The sequence below is a fragment of the Plectropomus leopardus genome, chromosome 10 (assembly GCF_026936395.1).
Source record: "Plectropomus leopardus strain MGB_pleo_1.0 chromosome 10, ASM2693639v1, whole genome shotgun sequence".
NCBI classification, from domain to species: domain Eukaryota; kingdom Metazoa; phylum Chordata; class Actinopteri; order Perciformes; family Serranidae; genus Plectropomus; species Plectropomus leopardus.
The window spans coordinates 36,538,587-36,546,201 of NC_142185.1; the positions used below are offsets into that span (position 1 = coordinate 36,538,587).

The 7,615-nt window shown below is 41.0% G+C and overlaps 1 long non-coding RNA gene across 1 annotated transcript in view; it reads right to left on the reverse strand.

Annotated features, from left to right (window-relative positions):
• Nucleotides 1-3,713, reverse strand: part of LOC148188606 (uncharacterized) — a 39,518-nt gene extending 35,805 nt beyond the window's left edge. The window contains exon 1 of the long non-coding RNA XR_015777737.1: nt 3,485-3,713. This is a non-coding gene — a long non-coding RNA (uncharacterized LOC148188606). The remainder of the gene's footprint in view (nt 1-3,484) is intronic.
• Between the last annotated feature and the right edge of the window lie 3,902 nt (nt 3,714-7,615).

Here is a 7,615-nt window from a genome sequence, read left to right on the forward strand (position 1 = left end):
AAAACTAGAATTTTGAAAATTAAAAATTAAAAAAAGTAAAATGAAAATTTATGAATATTTGATATTTATGAATAGGACTGATTTTGATTAAAAAAAGAATTCAGTGAAAGTAGAAAATAATTTTAATGTACAATATTTTTTGAAGATATAAACTCTAAAAAGTCTGGAGTGTGTGATATCAAAGCGAGCTCTGCAGCTGAAAACTGTTTCTGTCTGCTCTCAGTCAGCTGCAGCTCTGATTGCTGATTCCTGACACCTGCTCTGAGCACCTGAGTTTAAAAGCGGCTCCTCGTCCAGCAGCTCTCTCAGACACACCGCAAAACATCGCACCTGAAGTTCTCTGTTTCTCCCTCTGAGCCCAAGCCTCAGCGACCTGCTCTGATGAGTCCGAGTCCTCCGAGTCCTCCGAGTGCCTCGTGTCTCTGTGTCGTTGAGAGGGCCAGCTGAACTGCTCAGTTTCTCTGTCGGCCCACTACTTTATTATTTTGCCTTTTTTGTTTTGAGGTAGTCCTGGGCAGAGACCTCGGTCTCTGGTGGGGGTACGCTTTTCAGGACCGCTGGTCTCTGTGGGAGGCCGCCGGTTTCTGGAGTTCAGCGTTCAAAGTCGCCCCGAGCCCGGCGCGCCTCACAGAAGCCGGTCGGGCTCAGTCTTAATATTAGTGAAAAGTTGCAAGAAAAAATTGCCTGAAAACAATGAAAATGAATAACGAAAAGATTAAATGAAGTCACGGTGAAAACATTAAGGAGATAAGCTGATGTGATTTAAAAAAAGAGATAACCTGAGTCGGACACGCTGTAACACTCAAAGTGCAACTCTGACCTGGCTGTAGACACAAACACAAGAAAATGCTATAAAAGCTGAATAATACCAACATATCCCACTCTTCATCAGAAAATGCTAGATTTGAAAAAGGCTAAATTCATTCTAATATTATAAATGCTGTGTAAATGACCCAAATCAAAGTGAAAATTGTCAAAGTCAGAATCAAAAGGGAATATTGGTGTTCATGTCACAGCAGCCGTTGTGTCGCCACATTCAAACAAAGCAGACTGTATTTAAAAAAGACAGTAATGAAAGTTTTCATTCTGATCTGGACCAAAAAAACCAAACTACAGCTGTGTTGCATAAGTCCTGTGGACTGTCTCAGGGGCTGCAGGTGAATTTGTACCTGTCCGTGTTGGACAGCTGACTGACTGACTGCAGCTGGACGTCCAGTTGCAGCAGAAAAGATGAAAAGCTGCTTTGAGTCATCAGAGAGGACCTCCTGCTGCTTTCAGATCTTTAATTTTGGTCGAAACATACACACTCGCGCTTTGAAGTCTTTTTCTTTTTCTGCCGCGACACAAAGGCTCAACTTTCATCCGCCAGCGAGGCGATGAGACGTTTCATTACATGCTCGCTGCCATGTTACTGCAGAGATGAAAAGGCCTCAGAGGCGGCAGACGTCATCGTGAATGAACCGTCTTTATGTTTTTGAAAAAGGTCGCAGCTAAAGCCAATTTAACAGGGAGGCAGGGGGTCGAGTGGCGATTCTTCACACTCGCACCGCTGCTGGTAGAATTAAAATCTGAAACCTGATGACAAATCTTTTTGTTCTGGTAATGTGTTTGTGGGCGGCGGGGAATCTCAGGACTGATTTTGGCTGAACAGCGTGGTGAAGCCAAAGGTCCTCACTGAAACCACTTTCACCGAGTTTCACAGGACAAAATAAGAAAAACACTTTAAAACAATCCAAATGTAGCTCTGCTCATCTCACAACTAAAGCTGCACTTTCTGTTGTTTCCTTATTTGAGTAAATCTTCACCGTTCGAGACTTACTGCTGCACTAAAGCGGTGATACTCAACATAAAGACCGCGGGCCAAATCTGGCCCCTGACAGGGTGCCGGGTGGCAGATGTCCAAACATCTGAGAAATGTTCTTAAATCTGGGAAATGTGCTGAACCCCGAGAAAGGTCTTGAAATCCAAAAAATGTCCTAAATTCCAAGGAATATCTTTAAATCCCAGAAATGTCCTAAAATCCTTAAAAGCTCTTAAAATCATAGAAACATCCTAAAATCTGAGAAATGTCCTAAAATCATAGAAACACCCATAAAGCCTATAAATGCCCTGAAACCCAACAAACGTCCTGAAGTCAGAGAAATGTCTTCATATCCAAGAAATGTCCTAAAATCTGAGAAATGTCCTGAAATCTGAGAAATGTCCTAAAAACTGACTAAACCTCAGAGTGATTCTGCACTCCAGTTTGAAGCTCTGGGACTTTTTTTTCCATTTTGTGTAATTTTAGTTAAGTGGGAACCTTTTTCCTCCCGCAGTGATCAGACAGCTTCTCGTCACTCAGCGAATCTACTTTTACATGAAAAACATGCAGCAAACACACAAAACATACATGATACGACTCTATATGTTTGAGTCCTTCAGCTGGAGGACAGAGTGAAAGCGTCCCCCTCCCCTGATGTTCGGTCTGTCTTTTGAAGTGTCACCATGCATCACATCTGGACTCCCACGTCCTCCCTCTGCAGCAGCTGATGGTCTCTCTCTCTCTCTGTCTGTCTGTCTCTCTCTCTGTCTCTCTGTCTCTGTCTCTGTCTCTGTCTCTCTCTCTGTCTCTCTGTCTCTCCCTCTCCTGTGAATCCTAATCTGCTGCCTCTGGCTGGTTGGCACCCGCTTTGTTGCAGCCGTGTGGGACGAACAGTGAGCAGATTAACAGCATGTCTGACTGAGAAGAAAACCAAACACACACAGTATATATAAATATATATATATATATGTATAAACATATAAATATATATGTATATCAGTGAGAACATCCTCTGTGTAAAAGCAGATCATCCGTCCTCGTGTGTCGACTCAAAGATCTCCATCTCAGAGGAGTCTGTCGTTTAAAGCACGCTTATACGATGTATTTTGGATATTTAACAAGATAAAGAAGCAAAGAGGGAACAAGATCTCAGATCTATAACCTAAAAGAAGCAATACCGCTGTGTACAAATACTCTAAACATTACGTTAACTTCATGAAGAACACGTTTATCTCACATGCCGCCACATTGAACGGGGAATCCAAAAGGCGATCATGAGCTGAAATAAACAGGGTTCATGTTTAACAGAAGGAAAACTGTATTGAAATCAGCACGCCTCTTTCACAAGCACACGTGTTTTCATTAAATGCATCTTTGCCCCTCAGGGACGCTGTGAACAAGTCAGGAGACACGAGTTTCCATTAACCCGCATGCTGTACGAACTGAAATTGCTAATAGAAAACACGACTAACAGAAACACTTCAATATTAAAATAACTCCCGTTTATTGCTTTTACATGCTTTTGCTCTCACTTTTCTCAGGTCACATGACGCTGTGAGGTCACATGATGCTGTGAGGTCACATGACGCTGTAAGGTCACATGATGCTGTGTCTGTGTGCTTGTCAGTATGAACTGGCTCCCTCATGATGCAGCAGGAGCTACAAGAGCTGTTATTGCATCACATAACTCTGAGAAAGTTTTGAATCCACAATTCCTCTGTGAAATCGTGGACCACATCTCCCAGAATTCCCTCATACGTGGCCACTCCCACGTATAAGGGGCTCGCCTTTCCATCATGGCTCCATAACACGCCTACGTGGCCTCGGATTGGAAATAATGACAGCTAGTTTGGTGGCTGCAATAGAAATAAAGCTGCTGATGTTTTGAACATCCATCGCCATGGTTACTGGATGTTATCAGCAGAGGAGAAGCTGCAGAGCATCACTCAGTGGAAACAGAGTCATCCCGTAACTGTATTTTATCATAATTTCAGAAGTTTTGCACAAATCTGTAATGGAAAGCCTCCTCTTGAGCTTCAGTCTGAACGTGACGAGCTTTGTTTGAACTTGACAGATTTATTAGGTCACAAACTCACAGAAAACCTGCGTCTTTAATCTGTTCTTCATCTCTGTGACGCAGCCTCTCCTCCTCCTCCTCCTCAGTATCTCCACCTGTGTGCAGACAGGGATGGAGGTCCTGCAGAGTGAAAACATGCAGGTAGGCTCGCCGCCTCTTTGCTCTCAGCTGCCTCACACTGATAAGCTTCAGGGTTTCGGGGAGTCGTGCTGCTGCAGCTGCCAGTTCATTTACTTAAGTCGTGATAAGGCCGCTCGGCCTCGCTGAGCGGGGGAGGGAGCGTCTGGGGGGGGGGGGTGTTGGTCAATTTAGTCCATTCACAGAAAGTAAACTTGCATCCTGTGCTGGAAATGAGAATAATATTTCTGAAAGTTTCCAGTGGAGCGAGCAGTATGAGGCAAACAAAAAGAAAAGTTTTTCTTTTGGGGAAGTTTTGAAAAGCTGCTGAGGATAAGAGGAGGAAATGACTCCACCCACGTACATATATGGAGTTAACGGTTATAAGTATATCAATAAGCATAAACCTGGATACAGCCTTTAGGTCCCGTTCATTCCTGTGAGAGTTGCTCAAAGGCACGTGAAGCCTAAAGAAGCTCCGTTTCCACAGTATGAAAGTACCTGGATCTATGCTTTACTTTACAGAGGAGACTTACGGACGGCGAGCCACCGAGTGCAGCTCTTTACACTTTAAAATGTCATCAGACCAAATCCTCATGATAAAAATGTATCCACTGATTTACAGACATCTCTTTGACAGTGTCAGTTTTTGGACCTGACCGCCACGTAATATTGGCTTTAGCCTGGCGTCATTTAGCGTGCAGAGTGCTTTAAATGTGTGTGATATTAGAGCGGGCCTCAAAGGTTAATTAGCTTTTGATCTCTACAAATTAACCTAGATAAGTTTTAGAAATGTTAATATTTCCCATACAGTATTGTATATAATAATCATTCAGATTTTAACATTAACCCCCGTTTTGTTTTTTAATTTCGTACCTTTATGGCACAATGTGGCTTTAAGGTAACGTTACCAAAAATGTACACCAAAAAAAAAAGACAGAAAGAAGTAAAAGAAAATGTCTTTAAATTCAGTTTACTTTTTCTATTATGAAAAAAACAGCAACTTTTTCATCTTCCACAGAGGGTTAACGTCATTTGTGGGGCGTTCATTTTTAAGATATGATGCAAACCACTGTAAGAGGATATCAAACTGCGTCCACGTTAATTTTGATCTGCGCTGGTTGATAATTTGTCTTGTAAATGCAAAAAGTGACTACAGACATTTTTATCCAAACAACCTAAAAACACTCGTGAAGAACAGAAGCACAGAAACATCATTTTCTCTCTCGGTGTTTAGCGAGTATTCCCTAAACAGTTTTTTCCTTCCTCTCTGTCTCTGATTCCTCCCAGATTTAATTAAAATAGTTTGATTTCATCATTTCTGGCTTACAGATGCTGAATGAGCGATGTCTTTATTTCAGGACATTTAATATCACCGACAGAAGAACTAATACTCTGTGCTAATATCAGCAGCTGCCTCCGTTATTGAGCCCGCAGGAGGCTGAACTCTGCAGCTCCCATTTTTATTAATGGAGGACTTTTCTTTTTTTTTTAGGGATTTAGCAGAAATATTTGATAAAAGTGATGTAAAGTTGTGCTCCAACAAGGCAGTGTCACTGTGTGCTGCTTTTCGGGGATGTTTGAAAGACGACTGTTGTGTGAATATCCAAACTTTTTACACCACAATGAGCAGAAAATAATCAACAGGTTAAACCTTTGAAACCTGCAGCAAATTTATTTAATATCTTTCAAAAACATGGAGAGAAGACAACTTGCACCGAAATTAGAAAGTAATGAGAAAAAATGTACAAGAAAAATACCTGAAAATGAGGGAAAACAAGTAAAAAAACAAGATAATAAAAAATGTACCAAAATTTTAAATATATAATGAAAATGTTTGTTTTTTTTGGTGAATATCTGTCTTTTCTGATAATTATCCAAAAATCTCCAGTTTAAAAAAACCCCCAAAACTACACATATTACCATTTTCTTGCATTTTGTTGCCATGTTTCTCATTGCCTTTTTTCCTCGTTTTTAAGGGAAATCAGAGCATTTGTGCAGGTTTAAAAGGATTCTCCGCAGAGTTTTCTGCTCCTGTTTCGTCTTCTCACCGGAGTTCAGACAGTGATCGGTGGGAAGAGAAACCAGACGCAGCAGCGGCAGATGTTTCCTGGCTGATAGGATCGTAAAACCATCTGTCTGACATCCCGTCATCAGATTAAATCTTTATTAGATCACAGTCGTTGATTTGAGTCGATTAAAGGCGGAGAGAGAGAGACTGATTGAAAGGGAGGAGACGGAAAGAACAAGTGATGGAGCTGAAAACACGCAATTAAAGCTTCAGCGGGCCGCGCTGCATGTGTGAGCAGCACGTGACGGCAGCCTCGCTGAACTGCTGCGGTTCGCACGCTTGTTTTGTTCACACAGGTGGCGTTGCTGCTGCGGCGCTGCTGCAGAGCTGCGGGAACTCCTGTATTTCCACAATGAAAAGCCTCGTGTTAACTCCTGAAGGGCCAAGCGCTGACTGAAACAGGACAGGTTGAGTCTGAATGTAAATATTTATGTCTCTGACAGAAACAGTCATCGAAACTGTCGGAAAAGGGGGTAAAAAAAAAAATTCAATACGACAGTCAAACACCATCATCACTGTCCATTTTTGCTAAAAATGGCCTGTACAACTCATTAAAAAACAGTAAGACTGAATGAAACGAAGAAATGAATAAATAGAACAAAAAATGACCTGAAAAATAGAAAGAGAATTTAAAAAAAACATTAACAGGAAAATGACTTGGGGAAAAAAAAAGAAGTAAAAAAATAGATTAAAATAATCTTTGAATATAATTCTAAATATAATTTTCTGGACATTTCCCCAGCTTATTTTTAATTAATTATTAAAACTACGAGAATGATTGAAATCTACTATTTTGTTTTGTAATTTGTGGGACATTTTTTGCCAAGTTGCTCTTTGGTTTTTTTTTGTTTTGTTTTTAAGAAATCACACCAGTTTCAAAGGTTTAAATTTTTGAGTATTTAAGCGTCTGAGTGTAACATAAAGAAAGTGGTGTTGATCCAAACTTTCTGGCATGTTCTCGTCTGTAGGTATTTAACTGCCACGTGAAGCTGCAGGTGTGTGTTGCGGTCTACACACTTCTTACTCAGGTGTGTGTGATCGGCATGATTAGGAGGAACAGACAGTGTCGGAGTTCAGCTCTGCTCTGATTGGTCCAATCAAAAAAATCACACACACCTGAGAGTGCAGTGTGTGTGTGTGTGTGTGTGTGTGTGTGTGTGTCTATATAAACTGCTGCTGCTTTTTGACGGTTGGATGACGCGTCTGTCAGATCCACAAACCTGCTGATGATGTGTCTAGACTTTTAGTGTGTTTTTAGATAAAGTGCTTGTAAAAGAAAATTAACATTTAAACCATGTTTGGTGGCAAAACATCCAAAAGTTGTGGAGATATTAATGTGTGCTGACAAAGCAGCATCAGTGTCCCTGCAGATAAGCTGCTGCAGAGGCTAAAAACAGGAAAAAACAATGAATCTGTAGCAGACAGAACAGTGAAACAGCATTTATTAAAGCTGGCAACATAAAAAAATCTGCATATAACTACATCTACAGAGGCTTTAATGTGGATTATTTAACACAGAACTGATCAGAAAATACATGAAATGAGCAGC